This window comes from Salvelinus fontinalis, chromosome 13, assembly GCF_029448725.1.
Source record: "Salvelinus fontinalis isolate EN_2023a chromosome 13, ASM2944872v1, whole genome shotgun sequence".
In the NCBI taxonomy this organism is placed as follows: domain Eukaryota; kingdom Metazoa; phylum Chordata; class Actinopteri; order Salmoniformes; family Salmonidae; genus Salvelinus; species Salvelinus fontinalis.
In genome coordinates, this window is record NC_074677.1 from 39019787 (window position 1) to 39040190 (window position 20404).

Consider the following 20404-nt stretch of genomic DNA (forward strand, 5'->3'; position numbering starts at 1 on the left):
TGATGTTTTGGGGCTGTTGCTGGGCAACACAGACTTTCAACTCCCTCCAAAGATTTTCTATGGGGTTGAGATCTGGAGACTGGCTAGGCCACTCCAGGACCTTGAAATGCTTCTTACGAAGCCACTCCTTCGTTGCCCGGGCGGTGTGTTTGGGATCATTGTCATGCTGAAAGACCCAGCCACGTTTCATCTTCAATGCCCTTGCTGATGGAAGGAGGTTTTCACTCAAAATCTCACGATACATGGCCCCATTCATTCTTTCCTTTACACGGATCAGTCGTCCTGGTCTCTTTGCAGAAAAACAGCCCCAAAGCATGATGTTTCCACCCCCATGCTTCACAGTAGGTTTGGTGTTCTTTGGATGCAACTCAGCATTCTTTGTCCTCCAAACACGACGAGTTGAGTTTTTACCAAAAAGTTATATTTTGGTTTCATCTGACCATATGACATTCTCCCAATCTTCTTCTGGATCATCCAAATGCTCTCTAGCAAACTTCAGATGGGCCTGGACATGTACTGGCTTAAGCAGGGGGACACGTCTGGCACTGCAGGATTTGAGTCCCTGGCGGCGTAGTGTGTTACTGATGGTAGGCTTTGTTACTTTGGTCCCAGCTCATTCACTAGGTCCCCCCGTGTGGTTCTGGGATTTTTGCTCACCGTTCTTGTGATCATTTTGACCCCACGGGGTGAGATCTTGCGTGGAGCCCCAGATCGAGGGAGATTATCAGTGGTCTTGTATGTCTTCCATTTCCTAATAATTGCTCCCACAGTTGATTTCTTTAAACCAAGCTGCTTAACTATTGCAGTTTCAGTCTTACCAGCCTGGTGCAGGTCTACAATTTTGTTTCTGGTGTCCTTTGACAGCTCTTTGGTCTTGGCCATAGTGGAGTTTGGAGTGTGACTGTTTGAGGTTGTGGACAGGTGTCTTTTATACTGATAACAAGTTCAAAAGGTGCCATTAATACAGTGGCAACGAGTGGAGGACAGAGGAGCCTCTTAAAGAGGAAGTTACAGGTCTGCGAGAGCCAGAAATCTTGCTTGTTTGTAGGTGACCAAATACTTATTTTCCACCATAATTTGCAAATAAATTCATTAAAAATCCTACAATGTGATTTTCTGGATTGTTTTTTCTCATTTTGTCTGTCATAGTTGAAGTGTACCTATGATGAAAATTACAGGCCTTTCTCATCTTTTTAAGTGGGAAAACTTGCACAATTGGTGGCTGACTAAATACTTTTTTGCCCCACTGTATATATATATACATTTTAACTAACACAAGAAAATTACATAACAATAACGAGTACAGGGGGTACCGGTACTGAGCCAATGTGCGGGGGTACAGGTTAGTCGAGGTAATTGTGCTTCTAACTTTGTGGCAAGAGTTTTGGGAAGGCCCTTTCCTGTGTCAGCATGACAATGGTTTGTCGAGATCGGTGTGGAAGAACTTGACTGGCCTAACCAGAGCCCTGACCTCAACCCCATCAAACACCTTTGGGATGTATTGGAACACCGACTGCGAGCCAGGCCTAATCACCCAACATCAGTGCCCGACCTCACTAATGCTCTTGTGGCTGAATGGAAGCAATTCCCCGCAACAATGTTCCAACATGTAGTGGAAAGCTGATATTGCAAGCAAAGGGGGGACTAACTCCATAATAATGCCCATGATTTTGGAATGAGATGTTCGACGAGCAGGTGTCCACATACTTTTGGTCATGTAGTGTAACTTATTATGTTTATTTATTAAGCCAAATTTGATTTCTGAACTCATTTAGGCTTGCCTCAACAAAGGGGGTGAATATTTATCCAATGACTATATTTTAGTTATTTCAATTTTTATTCATTTGTAATCATTTGTAGAATTTTCTTTTCACTTTGAGATCATGGAGTATTTTGTGTAGCTCAATAACAAAACATTCCTATTCAATCTATTTCAATCCCACTTTGTATATTACATCTATTTCAATCCCACTTTGTATATTACATCTATTTCAATCGCACTTTGTATATTACATCTATTTCAATCCCACTTTGTATATTACATCTATTTCAATCCCACTTTGTATATTACATCTATTTCAATCCCACTTTGTATATTACATCTATTTCAATCCCACTTTGTATATTACATCTATTTCAATCCCACTTTGTATATTACATCTATTTCAATCCCACTTTGTATATTACATCTATTTCAATCCCACTTTGTATATTACATCTATTTCAATCCCATTTTGTATATTACATCTATTTCAATCCCATTTTTGTAACGCAACCAAATGTGAAACAGTTTAAGGGGTGTAGACTTTCTGTAGGCTGTATGTCCATAAAGACGAACCATCAAATCAAATCACAGTTTATTTGTCACGTGCGCCGAATACAACAGGTGTAGACCTTACAGTGAAATGCTTACTTACAGGCTCTAACCAATAGTGCAAAAAAGGTATTAGGTGAACAATAGGTAAGTAAAGAAATAAAAACAACAGTAAAAAGACAGGCTATATAGAGTAGCGAGGCTATAAAAGTAGCGAGGCTACATACAGACACCAGTTAGTCAGGCTGATTGAGGTAATATGTACATGTAGATATGGTTAAAATGACTATTGTCCATAGATGGTGAGAAAAAAAGGACCATTAACCACCTCCGATCAATGTGACATGACAACCACCCACCCAGCATGACGATTCAACTGAAACTAACACAAAATACAATGTCTGAGCCACCCAGCCCTTAGCTATTGTTACACTGCAGGAGGAACGATCAACCAGAGTAACAAATAGACTATGGTGTGTTGCTCAATATATTGGTTTTGCTAAAGTGTGTCGGAGCCCAAGGGCCAGCTATGCATGAGGTCATTGAGGCTGTCTATTGGTCAGTGATGAGGGATGATACAGAATGCTCCAATCTACTGAACTGTACTGTGGGTAAGCCTGCCTGTTTGGAGAGGTGGGAGAGAGAAGGCAGCTCAGAGACTAGTGTGATCTAGATTATGGGAAATGGGAGCAGTAAACTAACAGGGAACAGAAAGAACAACATGGCCAGCCTGGGAGACTCATAAAATAACCCAGAGTGATGTTAGTGGAGGAGCCGGCAGCATCCTCAGATTAACCACAGTGGCTCCATCTATGTGTTCTCCTTGTGCAGCTTGAACACAGCTGCGGAACTAGAGGTTGTTGAGGTGGGGAATAATGAGAGCAGTGAAGCAGTGCTGCAGGCATACAGGCAGGCAGGCAGGCAGCCAGGCAGGCAGGCAGGCAGGCAGGCAGGCAGGCAGCCACAGAGCAGTTCCAATCATATCCCCACGTCGTTTTCTTGCAGGTTCTGCCATGGCTGCTGTGTGTTTATTTGTCTGTGTGAGTGAATCATTCAAAGCCAGCCCAGGCAAGGGGCTTTAACATATGAATGCATCTCTTTCAATGGCACAACTAGCAGCAGCATCACCCACAACAGCATTTCTAAATATAGCTATTTTTCCATGGTAGTTGAAGCCGGTGCATGGAGCCATGGAGCTGGGAGCAGGAACAAGTCAGGGGAACTGCCTGGGGGAAACTTTCCACCCTGACACATTTCACTAAGACTGGACCTGGGGCCACATCACAGCACAGCTCTGGACACCCACCCACTGCCAGACCAAAATAACATTGTCACCAACACATGGAGACCCACAACATGCCATAACACAGGCAACACACAGTACTGTGTGCATGTCTGTCCCCACATGCATATGACACCACCTTTCAAGGCTTAATGAGGAAACCCCATTTTCTTGCTAGGTCTCTATTAGATCAAATGACCCAGTGATTGACAGCTGGACATTTTTCAAACCACCATCAAGTTCTTAAGACTGTTGATGCTAAATGGCATCATGAGCACATTTCTAGAAGTATTGTTATAGACCATCAGTTCAAGACCGTAAACGAGAATCCAAAGACAGTCTCTTATCTTTACAGAGTACATTACTATCTCCCCACTTCCCTGGAGAAGGGAAATAATTGAAAAAAATCTTCTGTCCCTTTTAAAACGCCACAGTTACATAAGGCCGGTCCGACTGGTCGTTGACCTCTGCTTGGGGAACAAGAAGAGTTCAGAGAAATTTCACACGCTAAATGGAGACAGAGCTGTCAATCGCTTGTTATTTGATTTAATAAAAATATATATTTTTGTCAATATGTCTCAACATGTCTTCACTGCCTGGAGCAAAGCAAGCAATGAGATCATACAGCCGCCATTACTTGTAGGACGGCTCCTAAGAGCGATTCAGCATATCTTAAAGGAATAGACAGATCACAGTAATGATGTGAAATAGGACTCAGAGGAGACCTTTAATGTGAGAGTTCCACTATTCATAGCTGCACTGAAGAGGGGGGTGTGTTGGGATGGAAGAGAGAGGAGGAAGAGAGATGAAGAGGGATGGGATATAGAACAGCGAGAGAAGAGAGAGATAAATAGGTAGTGGAGAAGAGGGAGAAATTGTGTCTGAGAGAGAGAGAACCAGGAAAAAGGGAGGGAGGGATAAGGAGGAGAGGGCTGCTGGGCTTGTCGTGTCCGTGAGCATCCATCCCCAGATGCAGATAGATGGTAATGATAATGACACTCATCTGTGACACACCCCCACAGCCCCTCTCCACCAATCCCGGTGGGGACGCCGAGGGAAGGCAGAGTGCAGCCCACTAACTGCATCAGTTATAGGCCCATTCCTTAAATAACAATTAACTGGGCCATTTAAAAACATCATCCTGCCCACACGCTCAATTACCACAGCCCACTTCTTCACTTTTCCCCCCATTGTGTCCCAGAATAGCCTAGCCCGCCACTGTTCAATTGGCTCTCAAGCTGTGTCGGTGACGACTGCTTCACGCAGGTCCTGAGCTATTTTCTCAGCGTTCACACTGTTTGTCTGCGTCTTAAAATAAAAGACAGCTTTAGGGATCACATATCAAATGCATCTCTTTCAGGGGTCTAAATGGATGTAATTACTGGCTGCTTTTCTGTTGCAGGACAAGAAGGACTGAACGCATCTGTCTCGCAAATGATGCTGCCGCACTGAACACACAAAACCAAGTGCAGAGATGAACAACTGTATGCCAGCAAATCGTTCTCTCTCATTTTTTGGTTGGCTGTTTAAACAGTTCTAGCTATCTGAGGGAGACTGGAATTATTGAACATCCCACTTGTGTAACAGAGAGATACAAATAAGAACGTGACTTTCTATATTACAGTTTTCAACAAAAACGACAGAATTCACAGGATGAGAAATGATCAATGTTAGGGGGAAAACATGAATCATAAATGATGCCCAGTATTCAGAGAGAATCTGTACAAAGCCCACAAACAGAATCTACAACACAACAACAAAAGAAAACGGTTTCAACCAAACTTCATTGAGTCAAAAAGACAAACACAATGACCTAAAAATAACTCTTATCTCGCAGCAGTCATTATCATTGGAAACACTTCAGAAAACAGCAGCCCAAAGTTGTGCAGAAATAAACAGAGCAAAGCGAGAGGAAGGAGGAAGGAGAGAGAACATGAAGGCAGAGTTCTGTACAGCAGTATGTGCTGAAAATAAATGGCTGTGTGTTTTTTGTGTGGTGGGACAATGAGCGACTTTGAAGCACTGAGATGACAGACTCAGTAGCAAGGCAGCTCCCTCATACTATACTGACTGGTATTCAGTCAGCCAGAGGTAGAGCAAGCCAAGCCAAGGCACCATGTTACAGTAGCCTCTAGGGGCATGGAGCTATGATCTTATCTTAATAGCAGTTGGAGTTGGTGGGACGACCAGTGGTCTTGTGACCCTATGTCAGCCCCCGCCCCCAAAACACAAACTCACATGCACACGCATGCACACACAAACGTGTGCACGCACATACACCTCTTTAAATAAAAGCTCCTACAGCTTGTTGTGTGCGTACTGAAATCAGTGCATCCAGCACAATCAAAACTCATCAGCATGATTACACTGGTAGATTACAGGTTTACAACGCAACAACTTCCGAACAAACTTGTTTGCGACCCGCCTACATTCCGACCGTGCATTCAAAATGACTCAAGCGTGCAGGAGATTTCAAATCGGGTACTAATTCTAGATGATTGCTGGGCTTCTCTTGACCCCAATCAGCAGTGTGAGCTGTGGAGCTGAGTCTTAGGGAGCTGTAACCTGACGCCAGGGCATTCATTGGCTGGTTGCGCTGTGTTTAAGGTCTGTCTAAATGACCCAGAGATCCAGTTTCTGGGGCCTGGCAGGCAGCAACAAGGCCTGGCAGCCCTGAGCTCAGCCAAAGACAGAGCCCGCAGCCCACAGAATAACAATTATGTCAGACACACACACACAACCATCTTTAATTTCACAGGCAGAAAATGGCTAGTTTCAAAGAGCAAGAAGCCGGTCCCTTCACAGGCAAAGAGATTGAGTTGTTTTCCCAGTGTGTTACAGTATAACTAGCCGTCAGTATGGCGGTAGTAAAAAGAGCCAGGCAACACTATCGCTGAGGGTGGGGTAGTGGGTAGAAAGAGGAGGTGAACTCTAGACCAAAGGTTCAAATAACAAATTCACATCACAGGTGGTGTTCTGCTGCTGCGCTCCCGGCCTGCTCTCTGCTGCATGCATAAGGGCATCTGTCATGTAAATGAATCATATTGGGCAGAGCTAATGAAATGGAATGGGACTACAATACAGTGAAATGCAGGTTCAGACAGCAGCACGAAGATAAGCTGCTTCAGAGGAGCTGCCGGTGACATATCACTTCAGAATGCGTTGGAGGGACAGAATGAGGGCTTACCTAGTCAATGCCACATTTAACACCTAAATCATCTCAGAGAAACATACAAAAGCCTTTGAAATAAAATGGCGTCAAATCATTGATAGACGATGCAATGGTAAGCCTCCACATAACGGGACATGTAAAGGGCACATGCGCGAGAGGGTGAGAGATGAGCGCGGGGGTACAGCCAGTTCTCAGCCTGGTCTCGTCTCTCCCTCCCTCACTGGGGGCTTGGAGCTCACCTCGCTGGCCTGTCACAGGGAACAGCTGGAGCTCTGGGCTCAACTAATCAAACCTGATTAATGTGGGCTGGCTTTAATCTTGCTGCCGGGTCCTGATTGAGGGAGAGGATCTGGCAGCGCCGGCTTTGAAGTGGGTTACTTCCATTAGATAGAAGCACTCAGATCGAACACAAGAGGCAGAGAGAAAGCCCTGCTCCTCCTCTCCCCTCAGACAGACAACCCCATCTCCACTAAAATAGAACTTTCAGAAAGGGATCAATAAGAGAAAATAGCTATACTGAGTTTTGCCTGCCTCCCCCGCCTGGACTGTTCCACCCTAACCCACTTCAAGAGGCTGTCGTCATGACTTTGATCCAGTGGAACACCTAGTGGTTAGGAGATGACTCCCACACACAACCCAACATATCACAACACACCACAACCCAACACAACATACCACAACACAACATATCACAACACAAGCCAACCCAACATATCACAACACAACACAACACATTATATCACAACACATCATATCACAACACAAGCCAACCCAACATATCACAACACAACATATCACAACACAACATATCACAACACAACACATCACAAGCCAACCCAACATATCACAACCCAACACAACACAACCCAACATATCACAACACAACATATCACAACACAACATATCACAACCCAACATATCACAACATAACATATCACAACACAACATATCACAACACAACATATCACAACCCAACATATCACAACCCAACATATCACAACACACCATATCACAACCCAACACAACACAACACATTATATCACAACACATCATATCACATCATATCACAACACAACATATCACAACCCAACACAACACAACACAACCCAACATATCACAACACAACATATCACAACACAACATATCACAACACACCATATCACAACCCAACACAACACAACACATTGTATCACAACACATCATATCACAACACAAGCCAACACAACACATTATATCACAACACATCATATCACAACACAAGCCAACACAACATATCACAACACAACACAACACAACCCAACATATCACAACACAACATATCACAACACAACATATCACAACCCAACACAACACAACCCAACATATCACAACACATCATATCACAACACAACATATCACAACCCAACATATCACAACCCAACACAACACAACACATTATATCACAACACATCATATCACAACACAAGCCAACACAACACATTATATCACAACACATCATATCACAACACAAGCCAACACAACATATCACAACCCAACACAACACAACCCAACATATCACAACACAACATATCACAACACAACATATCACAAGCCAACATATCACAACCCAACACAACACAACCCAACATATCACAGCACATCATATCACAACACAACATATCACAACACAACATATCACAACCCAACACAACACATTATATCACAACACATCATATCACAACATAACATATCACAACACAACATATCACAACCCAACACAACACAACATATCACAACACATCATATCACAACATAACATATCACAACACAACCCAACACAACACATTATATCACAACACATCATAACACATTATATCACAACACATCATATCACAACATAACATATCACAACACAACATATCACAACCCAACACAACACAACATATCACAACACATCATATCACAACATAACATATCACAACACATCATATCACAACACAACATATCACAACATATCACAACACAACATATCACAACCCAACACAACACAACACATTATATCACAACACATCATATCACAACATAACACAACCCGACCCAACACAACATAACCCAATACAACCCAACACGAAGGCCAACGTGAGATATACACCCTCCTATACCTCCTTGACTAGGAAAGGGGAGCGATGCATGAAAAACAAAGAAGTGATCTAAACCCCGACCTGATCATTTCGTTCCTGTTTGTTTTCAAACAATATGAGAAACGGCAGCCAGATAGTCAAGCTCAGTAAACAGAGACTACGGCACATTTTCTCATTACCAGGGAGCGAGAGGGGGCCGAGGCATAGATATTAGGACGGAAAACTGCAAGGAAAGCAAACTAACCAGGTCATCCACAGTGTTGTCATCCTGCTGAGAGGTGTTGATATTCCCCACATGATTGTAATTTTAATATTACAGCCTCAACAACCAAACAGGATTGGATTAGCCGATTGAACCTGCGAGTCGCGGATCCTGATACCCACAGATAGCCGTGGAAGCGAGGCCGGCTTACCTTAGGAGAAGGCCTGTGTTTTCTTGTCACGGTTAAAGCCTGGGAGGCGGTGAAGGAGATAATATGTACAATGTTGCTGGGGGTGGTGAGAGGGAGACTGGGACACTGGATAAGGTGACAGGCACGTCAGGCAGGGGAGAAAACAGTTGAATCTCATTCAAATGAGACTGTCTCTCCTCTGCTAGTCCTAGCCAGTTTCCAACAAGAGAGAGTGCAGTATCAGGACACAAAACCCCCTATCCCACTGCACTACAAGGGAAGATATCCTGACAAAGGCCCACCTGAATGAATGGATGTTCAGGGTGCTGTTGAACCGGTTGTCCAGTACTCCTCTATCAGTGTGCTCTTTCTCCCCTTCCATCACAATCACACCCTTTCACTCAACCTGAGGGGCTGCTCCAGTACAGACCCACCCACTATTTCACAGCACTCCAGTCTGGTTTCAGTTAATGCAGTTGCCAATTGCCTGCCAAGTCTCCCTACAGAGCTGTATAGTCTATGAGGCTCCACTACCCTGAGGTTAACCACCAAGCGCTGCACAAGACACAGGAGCCACGAGTCCTCTTCAAAGATCACGCTTAGCGCCAGCTGTGAAAATCCACTTTTCACGGCTCCCAGTTCCAACGCTGCCCCATAGATTATAGCCTATAAATATCAAAGCCAAGCCCGCTCCATTGTGAGAATTTGCTTGGGGTCAACTAAATCAACTGGGGTAGCATCCCTGCCTTTTGTGTGAGCTCGCAACTCAGTGAATGAAGCGCATCAAAAGAGCGTTTAGTCATCTTGAGAAATACAGAGATAAACTAGAAAGCCGGAGAATACATTTCGCCCAAGATAAATTCAAGCCTTTCAGATTTTCACAAAGCAAACACAAAGCTCCAAGGCCGTGGTACCGATTCGGTATTTTCCAAATATGTCCGTGTCTCATTAACAATGTTCTATTAAAAAAGTTAAAAATTTCTCAGCATAATTTTTCACAGTGTAAACTCGAGAGCTGTCAGAATTACAGTACTGTCCCAACAGCAGACAATTTAGCCTCCACATAAACCAGCCATGTACTCACCAAAGGCCTGTGGACTCTATTGACATATTATATCTACAGCGTCACTACCAAAATAACCAACACTCAGTGACTCAGAGTGGACAATGATATGTGACTGGAAGTTGTGTCTCCTGCAGTGATGCTTTGCTTTGCATCAGGCTTCAATGTCTCAGGGTTGTCTATAGTTTAGCCTGCGGAATAATTGCACAATAATATAATGTAGCCCTCTGATGTTATTGAGGATAGTTGACATGTAGGGTGTTTGTCTCTTAATATAAATTCTAATCTGGGGTCTTGTATCTGTGTACTGTAAGTCACCTCGGGTGAGGCTGCCTTTGAAGTAGAAAGATAACAATAAGGATAATTTAAGGGTAGTGCTGGTTGCTAGAACTGAATAAATCCTACTCTTCTCTCTGTTTCTCTTACCAGCCTGACTGAATAATGCAGCAGTCTGTCCTGAATTACACACATCCCAAACACTCCCAATACCAACAATCTCTTTTTTAATAAAGCAGAACGGGAAGGGAATGAGAGAGCGGGAGAGAGAGAGCGACTACTGACCGGGAAAGACCTGGGGCGCAGGGGGAGGCAGAGGAACTTGTGTACACATAGAGCTCTTTAATATCCCTTTAAACCTCGTCAGTCTCTTCTCACTCTGACCTTTCTGCTCTGTGGAGGAGGGAGACATGTTTGTTCTGCCCTTGTAGCAGTAGAGACTGGCAGGCCTGGAATATGAGGCCCAGCTCAGGCCTCTGTCTCTCTAGCCCCCCTTGTCCCAGAGCCTACCTAATATGGGAGGGATTTCCAGGGGTCAAGCCTAGCGAAGAAGGAACAACTGGTAGAGTTTAAGTGGGTTCAGAGAGGTGCCTCCACAAACCTGACGATCCCAGGCCCAGCCAGACAGGCGAATAGATAGAAAACAGCTGCAGACCAAATCCTCTGGTCATATGAAAGTAGAGGAGCACATGTGTCATGGTAACCTGATGCTCCTCTTGCTATCATCTCCTGACTGAGTACTGGGAGCCACTACAAAACAACACCATCAAACACAACGGCATCAAAGGTAACCTGAAATATGGCTATTGGCTGCAGAGGTTTTTAGAAGAGCACGAGGCTGGAGGGGTCAGCTGTCTGGGGCTTTGGGAGCATGTTGATCAGGGTGGTTTGGAGGGGGGGACCAGGGCCCATAGGTTTGGAGCACAGCCTATCCCACCCAGTGGGGGGCCACAGCTCAGCAGGTCTGTAATCAAGTGCAACCGGAGAGAGGCAGATATGGAGAGAGATAGAGGCAGAGAGGGAGAGAGGGAATGAGAGGGATAGAGAAAGAGGCAGACAGGCAGAGGTAGATAAGACACAGAGTCTCAGAGAGTCAGAGATGGAGAGCAGCAAAGCCTCAGAAAAGCAGCGCAGCACTCAGGGCTGTCTGGAGCAGACGCTTTGAGCACCTCTTCACATTGCCAGCACTTAACGTCTGATTCGAGTGACAGTACCACAGAGAGGGAGAGCGAGTGTGACAAAGCGACGGAGGGGGTAACAGACTGACAGTGTCACAGAGAGGGAGAGAGGACAGAGAGAAAGAGAGAGAGAAAGAGATAGAGGGGACAGGGAGAGAGGAAAGATAGAGAGAGAGAGCAAGAGAGAGAGGGGGGGGGGGGAAGGGAAAGAGAGAGAGAGAGAGAGAGAGAGAGAGAGAGAGAGAGAGAGAGAGAGAGAGAGAGAGAGAGAGAGAGAGGGAGGAGGGAGAGCAAGAGAGAGAGAGGGAGGAGGGAGAGCGAGAGAGAGAGGGAGGAAGGGAGAGAAGTCCCAGTGGTAGTGGCTGAAGTACATGGACTGATTTGTCCCTCCAGCTGTGAAAGACCAAGTAATCTGAAGTTTGGGGGAGAAGGAAAAAAGTAATTGTCTGAGTAGTTCATATGTGGAAAAGGTTTTAAAAAATCAAACAAATGGAAATGGAAACTTGATTTAAGAGCATTTCTGAAATGATTCAGCATAATGAACAGTTTCTGATTAATCTGTTCTTCTGTGAAATACCATCCCACTTTCCCCAACTCTCACTGTCTTCCTCCCCCTGTCTCTCCTCCCTTCCTCCATCTCTCTAAACTTTGTCTTCCCCCTCCCTCTCCGGTACAGTGTGTTTGTTTGAAAGGCTCTTACATAACATGTGTTTGTTTAAGCTGTGGATGACGCTGGAGACAAAGCCTGTCTGTCTCTGTCTCTTTAGGCAGCACAGCTGTAGTCTATAGAGGATGGGAACACCACAGGCCTACCTCTCTCTCCCCCTAACTCTCCTCTCCCTGCTTCTCTCCCCCTCTCCATCTCTCCCCCTCTCACTCTCTCTCCCTTCTTCTCTCTTCCTCTCACTCTGTCTTTCTCTCCCCCTCTCTACTGTACCTCTCCCTCTTCCCTTCATCTTTCCCCCTCCCTTTCTCTCTCCCTCTCTCCCTTCCTCCCTCTCTCTAACTGGAGGGGAACAGAACATAGAGCCTTGGTTACAACTCCTACAAGCACAGCGGAGCTCCAAATACTCCCACCGCCCCTCTGGCTCGGCCCCCTGGGTAATGTGCAGGCAGATAGAGGAGAAAACAGCAGCATCAGTACATACCTCCACTCTAACAGAGTGACAAGTAAGGAGCAGGAAATACATATCCCACACCAACATCCAACAACAGACCAACCGTCACAGGAGTCACAACAATGATTCAGCGATTTTATTTGATGCATTAGGATCCCAATGGGAAGAGCTAGTTTTACTGGGGTCTGACATAACGGAAAAGACATTACAGACAAAACACTTTGTGGGTTCTGTGAGATTAATAGTTAGTATTGTCCCTTCGATAAAAAATAAAGAAGCAGAATGATATAGCAACATCGTACATCAGTAAGCGGTGTATTATCTTAATGTCAGGCAGCTGATTATAAAGGAAATAATAATAGTATTTAATAATTGCCAAACATAGCCTCTTCAGAAGGGATGTTCTGACAGAAAAGCTACATTGTATTCTTCTTGTGCAGAAATGTGACAGTGACCGTATGAGAATGGTAATTCTCAGAGGTCCTCTTGAGCCTGCGTGGCTACTGCACCTGGAGCCTCTGCCAGTTCTATCACAGCAAACAGCACAAACTGCAAACCGCTCACTTTTCCCACTCTGAATATGTTATGGATTAAAGTCCTGCTATCAGCATTCTACCTCCTTGTCCACAATGGACCTTTCTATCCTTTCCTTCTGACTGTGGACTGGTGGAAAATAGGAATCACTGTAGACCTATTACTTCTGCAGTGTAGACATATTTTCATACGGGACTCACAAAAGCACATAAACACACACAGTCGCAAACACACACACATACAAACATGCACACACACACGCACACACACATACAAACATGCACACACACACACACACACACACACACACACACACACACACACACACACACACACACACACACACACACACACACACACACACACACACACACACACATGAACACTGAAGCACGTGAATGCTCACACACACAAAAGGGTAAACAATCAAACACACAGTGTGTTTTCTCTGCCCTCTGGGGGTTATAGCAGTGAGGACTGGAGGAGGACAAAGGTTAAGTAGATAACATGAGTAATGATGAGGACTGGAGGAGAACAAAGGTTAAGTAGATAACATGAGTAATGATGAGGACTGGAGGAGGACAAAGGTTAAGTAGATAACATGAGTAATGATGAGGACTGGATGAGGACAAAGGTTAAGTAGATAACATGAGTAATGATGAGGACTGGAGGAGGACAAAGGTTAAGTAGATAACATGAGTAATGATGAGGACTGGAGGAGAACAAAGGTTAAGTATATAACATGAGTAATGATGAGGACTGGAGGAGAACAAAGGTTAAGTATATAACATGAGTAATGATGAGGACTGGAGGAGGACAAAGGTTAAGTAGATAACATGAGTAATGATGAGGACTGGAGGAGGACAAAGGTTAAGTATATAACATGAGTAATGATGAGGACTGGAGGAGGACAAAGGTTAAGTAGATAACATGAGTAATGATGAGGACTGGAGGAGGACAAAGGTTAAGTATATAACATGAGTAATGATGAGGACTGGAGGAGGACAAAGGTTAAGTATATAACATGAGTAATGATGAGGACTGGAGGAGGACAAAGGTTAAGTAGATAACATGAGTAATGATGAGGACTGGAGGAGGACAAAAGTTAAGTAGATAACATGAGTAATGATGAGGACTGGAGGAGGACAAAAGTTAAGTAGATAACATGAGTAATGATGAGGACTGGAGGAGGACAAAGGTTAAGTATATAACATGAGTAATGATGAGGACTGGAGGAGGACAAAGGTTAAGTATATAACATGAGTAATGATGAGGACTGGAGGAGGACAAAGGTTAAGTATATAACATGAGTAATGATGAGGACTGGAGGAGGACAAAGGTTAAGTAGATAACATGAGTAATGATGAGGACTGGAGGAGGACAAAAGTTAAGTAGATAACATGAGTAATGATGAGGACTGGAGGAGGACAAAAGTTAAGTAGATAACATGAGTAATGATGAGGACTGGAGGAGGACAAAGGTTAAGTATATAACATGAGTAATGATGAGGACTGGAGGAGGACAAAGGTTAAGTAGATAACATGAGTAATGATGAGGACTGGAGGAGGACAAAGGTTAAGTATATAACATGAGTAATGATGAGGACTGGAGGAGGACAAAGGTTAAGTAGATAACATGAGTAATGATGAGGACTGGAGGAGGACAAAGGTAAAGTAGATAACATGAGTAATGATGAGGACTGGAGGAGGACAAAGGTTAAGTAGATAACATGAGTAATGATGAGGACTGGAGGAGGACAAAGGTAAAGTAGATAACATGAGTAATGATGAGGACTGGAGGAGGACAAAGGTTAAGTATATAACATGAGTAATGATGAGGACTGGAGGAGGACAAAGGTTAAGTATATAACATGAGTAATGATGAGGACTGGAGGAGGACAAAGGTTAAGTAGATAACATGAGTAATGATGAGGACTGGAGGAGGACAAAAGTTAAGTAGATAACATGAGTAATGATGAGGACTGGAGGAGGACAAAAGTTAAGTAGATAACATGAGTAATGATGAGGACTGGAGGAGGACAAAGGTTAAGTATATAACATGAGTAATGATGAGGACTGGAGGAGGACAAAGGTTAAGTAGATAACATGAGTAATGATGAGGACTGGAGGAGGACAAAGGTTAAGTATATAACATGAGTAATGATGAGGACTGGAGGAGGACAAAGGTTAAGTAGATAACATGAGTAATGATGAGGACTGGAGGAGGACAAAGGTAAAGTAGATAACATGAGTAATGATGAGGACTGAAAGAGGACAAAGGTAAAGTAGATAACATGAGTAATGATGAGGACTGGAGGAGGACAAAGGTTAAGTAGATAACATGAGTAATGATGAGGACTGGAGGAGGACAAAGGTTAAGTAGATAACATGAGTAATGATGAGGACTGGAGGAGGACAAAGGTTAAGTATATAACATGAGTAATGATGAGGACTGGAGGAGGACAAAGGTTAAGTAGATAACATGAGTAATGATGAGGACTGGAGGAGGACAAAGGTTAAGTATATAACATGAGTAATGATGAGGACTGGAGGAGGACAAAGGTTAAGTATATAACATGAGTAATGATGAGGACTGGAGGAGGACAAAGGTTAAGTAGATAACATGAGTAATGATGAGGACTGGAGGAGGACAAAGGTTAAGTAGATAACATGAGTAATGATGAGGACTGGAGGAGGACAAAGGTTAAGTAGATAACATGAGTAATGATGAGGACTGGAGGAGGACAAAGAGTGAGTCGGGTGATTGTTGCTGCTCTTTCTGCCTAGTGGAATGGATGAAACAAACCGTTCACGCCGTGTAATGGCACACACAAAAAGGCACAGCGGTCCTTTCTAGACAGGCATGCGAAATAGAAAGATAGATGCAGGCAACAGTCACTGCCAGGCTGAGCCTCCTAAGACCAAAAGGCACCATCCTCTCTGGGCCCAACTGGTTTTCCCTTTGTTTGGATTTGGATCGTTTAGTGCGAGCCATTGTTATCTTTTGTTGAATCATTTGATTAATGAACGCACTCAAGAAAGGGGAAAAACAATCGATTTGCAAGCACTTACTACTGTACTTCATAAATAAGAGACGGAGGAAAGGCTTTGAAAGGAGGACTTCAAGAAAAAATAAAAAGAGACCCTCTTATTGATTCATCCGATGGCTCTCCCTTCCCTGTCTCTCTCCTGTCTCTCCTGTCTGTCTCTCTCCTGTCTCTCCTGTCTGTCTCTCTCCTGTCTGTCTCTCCCTTCCGTGTCTCTCCTGTCTGTCTCTCCTGTCTGTCTCTCTCCTGTCTGTCTCTCTCCTGTCTCTCCTGTCTGTCTCTCTCCTGTCTCTCCTGTCTGTCTCTCTCCTGTCTCTCCTGTCTGTCTCTCTCCTGTCTCTCCTGTCTGTCTCTCTCCTGTCTCTCCTGTGTCTCTCTCCTGTCTCTCCTGTCTGTCTCTCTCCTGTCTCTCCTGTCTGTCTCTCTCCTGTCTCTCCTGTCTGTCTCTCCTGTCTGTCTCTCTCCTGTCTCTCCTGTCTGTCTCTCTCCTGTCTCTCCTGTCTGTCTCTCTCCTGTCTCTCCTGTCTGTCTCTCTCCTGTCTGTCTCTCCTGTCTGTCTCTCCCTTCCCTGTCTCTCCTGTCTGTCTCTCTCCTGTCTGTCTCTCCCTTCCCTGTCTCTCCCCTGTCTCTCCTGTCTGTCTGTCCCTTCCCTGTCTCTCCCCTGCCTGTCTCTCTCCTGTCTGTCTCTCCCTTCCCTGTCTCTCCTGTCTGTCTCTCCCTTCCCTGTCTCTCTTGTCTGTCTCTCCCTTGTCTGTCTCTCCCCTGTCTCTCCTGTCTGTCTGTCCCTTCCCTGTCTCTCCCCTGTCTGTCTCTCCCCTGTCTGTCTCTCCCTTCCCTGTCTCTCCTGTCTGTCTCTCCTGTCTGTCTCTCCCCTGTCTGTCTCTCCCCTGTCTCTTCTGTCTATCTCTCCCTTCCCTGTCTCTCCTGTCTGTCTCTCCCTTCCCTGTCTCTCCTGTCTGTCTCTCCCCTGTCTCTCCTCTGTCTCTCCTGTCTGTCTGTCCCTTCCCTGTCTCTCCCCTGTCTGTCTCTCCCCTGTCTGTCTCTCCCTTCCCTGTCTCTCCTGTCTGTCTCTCCTGTCTGTCTCTCCCCTGTCTGTCTCTCCCCTGTCTCTTCTGTCTATCTCTCCCTTCCCTGTCTCTCCTGTCTGTCTCTCCCTTCCCTGTCTCTCCTGTCTGTCTCTCCCCTGTCTCTCCTCTGTCTCTCCTGTCTGTCTCTCCCCCCTGTCTGTCTCTCCTGTCTGTCTCTCCCCTGTCTCTCCTGTCTGTCTCTCCCCTGTCTGTCTCTCCTGTCTGTTTCCCCTGTCTGTCTCTCCACTGTCTGTCTCTCCCCTGTCTCTCCTGTCTCTCTCTCTCATGTCTGTCTCTCCCTTCCCTGTCTCTCCTGTCTGTCTCTCTCCTGTCTGTTTCTCCCTTCCCTGTCTCTCCCCTGTCTCTCCTGTCTGTCTGTCCCTTCCCAGTCTCTCCCCTGTCTGTCTCTCCCTTCCCTGTCTCTCCTGTCTGTCTCTCCCTTCCCTGTCTCTCCCCTGTCTCCCCTGTCTGTCTGTCCCTTCCCTGTCTCTCCCCTGTCTGTCTCTCCCTTCCCTGTCTCTCCCCTGTCTCTCCTGTCTGTCTCTCCCTTCCCTGTCTCTCATGTCTGTCTCTCCTCTGTCTCTCCCTCCTGTCTGTCTCTCCTGTCTGTCTCTCCCCTGTCTCCCCTGTCTCCCCTGTCTGTCTCTCCTGTCTGTTTCCCCTGTCTGTCTCTCCACTGTCTGTCTCTCCTGTCTGTCTCTCTCCTGTCTGTCTCTCCCCTGTCTCTCCCCTGTCTGTCTCTCTTGTCTGTCTCTCTTGTCTGTCTCTCCCCTGTCTGTCTCTCCCCTGTCTGTCTCTCTCCTGTCTGTCTCCCCTGTCTGTCTCTCCTGTCTGTCTCTCCCCTGTCTGTCTCTCCTGTCTGTCTCTCTCCTCTCTGTCTCTCCCATGTCTGTCTCTCCTGTCTATCTCTCCCATGTCTGTCTCTCCTGTCTGTCTCCTGTCTGTATGTCTGTATATCTCTCCTGTCTGTCTATCTCTCCTGTCTGTCTCTCCTGTATGTCTGTCTCTCCTGTATGTCACTCCTGACTGTCTCCTGTCTGTCTGTCTATCTCTCCTGTCTGTCTGTCTGTCTCTCCTGTCTGTCTATCTCTCCTGTCTGTCTGTCTCTCCTGTCTGTCTCTCCTGACTGTCTCCTGTCTGTCTGTTTGTCTATCTCTCCTGTCTGTCTGTCTCTCCTGTCTGTCTGTCTGTCTCTCCTGTCTGTCTGTCCATCCTGTCTCTCATGTCTGTCTGTCTGTCTGTCTGTCCTGTCTGTCCGTATGTCTGTCTCTGTCTGTCTTGTCTATCTCTCCTGTCTGTCTTGTCTATCTCTCCTGTCTGTCTGTCTGTATGTCTGTCTGTGTCTGCCTCTCCTGTCTGTCTGTGTGTCCTGTCTCTCATGTCTGTCTGTCTGTCTCACCTGTCTATCTCTCCTGTCTGTCCTGTTTCTCATGTCTGTCTGTCTGTCTCACCTGTCTATCTCTCCTGTCTGTCTGTCTGTCTGTCTGTCTGTCTGGCTGGCTGGCTGGCTGGCTGGCTGGCTGTCTCTCCTGTCTGTCTGTCTGTCTGTCTGTCTGTCTGTCTGTCTGTCTGTCTGTCTATCTCTCCTGTCTGTCTCTCTGTCTCTGTCTGTCTGTACTGTCTATCTCTCCTGTCTGTCTGTCTGTCTGTCTGTCTGTCTGTCTGTCCTGTCTGTCTGTGTCTCTTTCTCCTGTCTGTCTCTCTGTCTGTCTATATTTCCTTTCTGTCTATCTCTCCTGTCTCTCTATCTGTCTATCTCTCCTGTCTGTCTGTCTGTGTGCCCACGGCCCTGTGGGCACCTAGTCTGACTATGGGCACGCAGAAATGCATCCTGGGAGGATGTGGTCACCCTGAGGGCCTCTCCTTCTTAATTGCCTGGTTGGATTTCAGTTTCGAATGCTTAATTTTGTCAGCCACCTCCTCTGACGGACGAATCCACATTAAAAGTCAAGTATTTCATTGCGGGAGGGAGCAGCCCAGCAATGTATATTGTGATGAGCTATAGATCAACTTTAATTCATTGCCTTCGCGCGGCAATTAATCTTCGGCGTGTTACCCGGGACCACTTAGGACGGACGCCTTTCTCCAGCCCTGCATTAATAAACAGGCCGTCTCCTTTTCATTTTCCTTATTTCTCCGGTCATATACATGCCACACACGCATGAATCATGTCAAACCATCCCGTACAAGACTAGTTTGTTATTCTGTTTTTCCAACCCAAATCAGTCACTAAAGTCTGAAGAGCTGACTGAACTAAACTAATATTAGCCTGTGTAACAACACTTTGCTTATGTAATATATCTGTAATATGAACACGGTGTTAGTGTTTATAAGGTGATGCTGGGGTAAAGCTTAGGGATTTATATGATATGTTCTCTATGCTAGTCTAAGGAAAGCATTAAAGGCACCTTTGTTTCTGTTTTATGAGAACAGTCAAACTTGTGCATTTGTATGTGTGTATCAAACTGCTTCCTGTCTCTCACCAGCCCACAACCACCAGCCTAATTAAATGAAGCCTGTCCACATTTGGACTTTCCCCCTCATTACAGATATAATGGCCTTTTAATAGGCAGAGTGATCAGGGTTCAGAACACAACACATTAACACTCTCCCTGGACTGCTCTCAGAAGAAAGAGAAGAAGAAGCCTTCCCTTTCTGGTCCTGGTCGATCACACTCCATCATGGCTCCACATCCTGTCTCTCTCTCTATCTCCCTCCCTCCCAGAGAAGGAGAGGTCAGCAGGGACAACATGCCTCTTTTCTCTCTCTCTCTCTCTCTCTCTCTCTCTCTCTCTCTCTCTCTCTCTCTCTCTCTCTCTCTCTCTCTCTCTCTCTCTCTCTC

At 45.4% G+C, this 20404-nt stretch overlaps 1 protein-coding gene across 10 annotated transcripts in view; it reads right to left on the minus strand.

The window, feature by feature from the left end:
* The window catches only part of LOC129868639 (RNA-binding protein Musashi homolog 2-like), a 338972-nt gene that overhangs the window by 279388 nt on the left and 39180 nt on the right, over positions 1-20404 (minus strand). The window lies entirely within an intron of this gene.